Raw genomic sequence first — 5,518 nt, forward strand, 5'->3', positions numbered from 1 at the left:
TAGGGTTTAAAATTACCAGGATGTTAATTTTCACGGGGAGCAGTAAGGACATACATCTGGATGCTTTGTGTCAAGTGAGCAAATCACTAGAAATAGTCTGAGATACTGTTGCCAGTATTCAGACATGAGAAAAAACAATGGGACACATTTGTTTCACTCTCCACCAGCTCTCTTCTGTAACATGCTTCAGTCAAGCTCTATTCATCATTGTGTTATTTTTAGCCTAGTTTCCAAAGGAAACAAAGGCGTATGAAACCGTGTTGTCTGTCTGTCTGCTTATCACTCCCTCCATAATAGTGCACTATTGACCAGTTTAAAGCAAACTTGACAGGGGATAAAAGTCTGCAGGATGTGAAGTACCTGCCAGTTTCCCAAAGGTGGGTGGCCGATGGATAGATGCAGTGGGATCTAAGCAGCTACCTGGTTTCTGTGGCTGACCAGCACCTCCACATGGCTTGTACACACACACTAGCCACAGCACCAATCACCCTAATGCCAAAATTGTGCAAGGCTATGGGGAAGGGATGGACCATTACGAGCCATCAGGAACTGGCTGTTTCCCCCAAGCTTTCCTCTCTGCCCCATTTTTGTATTTGCCACCAAGTCCACCTTCAGTTACACCTCTTGTTTTAAGGCACATGTTAAGAAAGACATTTGTTAGAAAACAACATTCCAAACTGACAGACGCTGTCAGGTGTCATTATTCCCCTATCAGGAAAAAATATAGCTATAATCCCCAGTCCTACGCTACTGCTGGTTTTCATTAGGTGAAACATAACCATGGAGATTAAAAAGATCAGATTTCCACCAAGAATCATCTGCTACTTTCACAGAGGGCACAAACCTGCCAGTGGAAAAAGCGCTGTCTTGACTAGCTGGACAGAAATTAACTTGGCAGGGTAACTAACTGCAGGTGAAAGCCAAGAGGATCCCATCCTCTCCACCTGCTTGCATAACAGAGCAGGGATGTGATGCATGATGGACAGCCAGGAATGCCTGCACACCTTGCTGCCAGGCTGGGCCATGGCCAAGTCCCTTCAGTTGCTCTTCATGACTAGGGAGAGGTGATAGGCGTGAAGCTGATATCCAGGCAACATTAACTCTATCTGCCAGTAAGGGGGTCAGCAGACTGCTTCATAATGCTGCTGTTAGAAAGACCAAAACTTTTCAGTAGCAGGATAAAACATCTGTTTTGGCCAAAGTGAATGGACCAGGGAACCCACTTGCTTTGGGGCTGTTTGATTGCTTGTTTGTTTGTTTTTCTATCCATTCTTTGTTTCTCAGTAGCAATACAGAAGCATAAACTAAACCTATATTTAAGTCTTTAAAGTAAGCCAGCAGCCAGAGCTGCTGAGTGCCTGCAGTTCTCATTAAGAATTGACTGATGTTTACTCCTTTGGAAGTGCAGCTTGGCATGTCTGGAATTGAAGCATGGGGAGAAAAGCTTCACTACTCGGTTCATTCCTCATCAAACCCAGGAGCTTGCAGAACATGGGGAGGACTGTGAGAGGTGCCCATGGTATATCAGTTCACAGGAAACTTGCTTTTCTTTTAGGAAAGTAAAATGTATTTATAAAATAAGTGCTGGAAAATTCTGAATGACTGAGGCTTGAGTCCATATTCCCTTTTAAGTTCAGTGAAGAGATGCCTCTTGCTTTAGCTACTGAGCTAAACTTAGAAACACACTGTACACAATCTCACTACCACACCCCAGATGTCCATTAGCTATCACACAGTGCACTCTGTGTTATCTGTTCTCTGTATTTCATATCACTTTAACAGAGGTATATCGTTTAACAGAGCCACATTATTTTTGGAGGTAGGGGTGGAGTGAGGAAGAGAACAAAAGAAGGAAACCAGAGCCCTAAGAACAGGGATAGTGCATTAAAAGGAAAAAAAAAAATATAAAAAACCACTCTAAAAAAGAAAGATGCTGAAATGTTGTAATATGGTGGAAAGCAGTGATTGTCCTTAAAAACCTTTCTTCTGTATCTGGAATTTTCACATTTTCACTGGGAAATTAATACTGAAAATACTCCAACAAATGACTAAAATTACTGAAATCTCCACATAAAATCTACACTCAGGATCTTACACTTGTGCACATTAAAGTGCAAATATGTGAAAAAAAAATAAATCTGGGCTTTAACTTTTGTTAAATAAATTTAATTAATTTGTGCCAGAGAGTTTTTGTGAAATATTCATAGGGTGATTTTCTACTTTTTCTCACCAGATTAAAAAACCCAAAACACGTTAAGTGCATTTATAGCATCATTCATTTAAAGAGGGAGAGACCAGTTTGGGCTCTTGGGAGACAGGCATATGAGTGCTTCCTATGCTGGGTGGCTCAGGGAAGCCCTCTGTGGCTGCTTGCCAAGAGCAGGAAAGGATCACACCCTCCACACTCCATTCCTTGCATGACTTGCATAGAAGCATCTGTTCCCAGCCTCTGTCAGAGACAAGGCTAGGGACCGTCCTGGCCAAGATCTGGCCTGGATCAGCTCAGCACTATGCCTTTTAGCTAGGCTCAGTTCCTGTTTCAGGCTCAGTAGCTCTTTATTGGCATTCATGTGGCTTCAGGACAGGTCAAAACAAAATTATGTCCGGCTGCAAGTGTACTGAGAAGGCGCATCCAGAATCAGAAGTCGAACAAAACACAACCATGGGGACAAGAGAGGTTCCTCCTCTAAAATGTAATGGGCAAAGAGCAGCTGCCTCCATCTCCTCCTTAGGATCTGTCTCTCAAAAGCTGAAGAAAAGAGCTAAAGCACGTTGCAGTCCCTGGGGAAAAAAACAGCACTTCTGCACCAGTGAACTTGTCCCAGCCCTCCTTGGTAGCAGTGCTGTGCCCTTGCCCTGTGCTCCAATCTGGTACTGCACAGTGGTTAACTGCAACACGAGGAAGTGGGCAAAGCATCCCTTCCCTTTCTCATCTAAAAACCTATTATAACATGATTATTTTACTGGAGGCCTGCTTCTTTTTCTAACTCATACTTGTCCCAGTAAAATGGCAAAACTTGAGGGAAGATTTTGTCTCATGGTGGAGGTGAGTACAAATTCTGCCTGCTACCACAGGAAAAGTTATTAAATGATCCTCTTAGCAATACAAGGCAGTGTTTGCGGACTGCTGCAACTGTTTCTTTGGCAAATGCTCAAATTAATATAAGCAATCATATTGTTCTAAGGTCATCCAGGAAAGCATCAGCCTCCCCTTCCTCCTGAGCCTCTCGCCAGCTTCCTGTCTTTCTTGTGCTTTTCCTAATGCACTTGCCTGATTTCAGCACAGCAGTGCTTTGTGGAAGAGAGCTACTTAGAGCCTCCTGTTGCAGAGAATTCCCTAAGAAATAAGTTCTTGCTTGAGCTTCCACCTAGCCCCTTGAATGCAGCATTCCTCCTGAACACAGTGGAACTCCTCCTTCACTCAGGGACATAAACATCTTGCTTGACCCTGATGGAATAGCAGTGTTTTCAGGAATTTGCAAGGCAATTTACTTCCTTTTTGCTACACCTACAATCACAGCTCTTTGTGTTCCTCAGAGTACAAGGAAGAAGAGGGGTCATTAGGGATTTCCCTGAGGGCAACTTCCTGAGAAACAGCAGGGAAAGTGATCAGTGCCCTTCATGATCTTCCATCATCTGCCTTTCCAACCCCATATCATAAGTTTTTTCTGCACAGGAGAGACAAAATGTAGGTTAGAGGGACACTGATGGGTGACAGTTCACTGGGACCCCATTATTCGCCTTTCCAAGACAAAGCAAACCCTGCTAAGAACAACAAAAATGAGGGCATTAGAGAAGTCTGCAGTGTAACTGCCCTCTTGAAGGCTAGTACCTGCCCCAGAGACAGAAGAGAGTGAAGCCATAAGAGCAAAAAGAAGCTGGATCTATCAGAAAAGTGATCAGGGGTGTGTGTGGGACCCAGACCTGTGGCTAGCCTTTGGGTGGGACCTTGCAAACATTTGGAAGGTCTCTGATATTTAAGTTATGCCAGGGGCATGTCCTGAGGGACAGGATGAAAACAAGCCAAGACCTGAGACTGGCAGCGTGTTCACCTCGTTGTGCTGACCAAACCACAAGTAATTATGTTGATTAAACAAATACCCTGACATAGCTGAGAAGAGCAAAGCAGCTGTAGGCATGTCGAGTGCCTGTGCGGATGGGAGCAGCTCCAGAGAGCAAACAGTGGAGAGGAAAGCCACTGGCATGTGAAGGGCTTGCTAGGAATGGGCCCACAGACGTGAAACCGCAGCAGGAGGGAATCCAGACGAAGGGAGGGGGGAATTTCCACAGAGCTCTTCAAGATCTTATAAAACATTCATTAAATTAGGTTTCCAGCAATTGTCAGCACTTGAATTATAAGGACCAAATGCAATTGAAAAACTACCTTTGCTTTCATGTGAAATGGTAACTGCACATCAAACGTTTTAATCTTCTCCAATGACTAAATATGTGGAAATCTGTAGGTCTATTTATATAAAAACTTCCAAAGGATATGTTATCTCTGTGATTTACCCCCACTCCTTCCCCAAGGGATTTTTCTTTCATGTCTTCTTGCACTGTCTACATTTATTTACCAATGAATATCACTTCAAATGAATTTGGTAGCAGGGATGTTTATAGAAATAGCACATTTTCAATGACTTGTGGAGAATACTTACAAAGTCAATGCTGTAAAACAGAAGTGTGTTTACATTAGAAAACCAATAACAGACTGGTTAGCAACCAGTCAAGGTGTGGAAGAAAATAAGAGACCTGTTCATCCACTCCAAAGCAGCCTACAGACTTGAATATCAAAATGCTCTTCAGTGGTTTTACCTCTTTTGTGACAAACCTGTTTCTAGGTAAGCTTTCGACCAAGAATTTTACAACTATTCAGAGGGTCACTTGAACAGTAATTTGAATAATCTGTTGAAAATACATTATTCTGGATGGAACAAAATAAGTAAACCTTTTCCAATAAGCAATTTGCAATAAATTATTCAATCACCTCTAATCAAATGTGCATAGCCTGAAGGAGAGTAAAGAAAAACATCTCAAAGCAGCAATTAGTCTGTAATATTAATGAAAGGAACCATGTGTGACAAATGTACAAAATGAACTTTCCCAGAAGCATTCATACATTTCTGTTCCACTTTGGAGAACCATGATTTAGATATTAATTTCTTTGACAAGGAGTATTTGCTTCCAGGTCATCCAGCTGCTTGGTGGTTAGAAAATAGGAACGATATGACAAAAGAGGGGACAACCTCATTACCCCCTTCTGTAAGTGATGTTTAATTTAGCTGTGAAGCTTACATCCCTTACTGCCCTTTGGAAGTCCTCTACCACCTGTCCATCAAGTTAAACTATGTAGCTGGCACCCAGAGTTTAAATAACTCTTTATGCTCTATGAATGGGACAGAGAAAAGGGCAGCAGCAAAGGGGTTTAAGCTCTTCACAACAGACAATATTCGTGACCCTCATCCGGCCTTGCCCTCATGGCTCAGTGAAGAGATGAAACCTCTGTAACCCCTGCCAG

The sequence above is a fragment of the Melopsittacus undulatus genome, chromosome 5 (genome assembly GCF_012275295.1).
Source record: "Melopsittacus undulatus isolate bMelUnd1 chromosome 5, bMelUnd1.mat.Z, whole genome shotgun sequence".
In the NCBI taxonomy this organism is placed as follows: domain Eukaryota; kingdom Metazoa; phylum Chordata; class Aves; order Psittaciformes; family Psittaculidae; genus Melopsittacus; species Melopsittacus undulatus.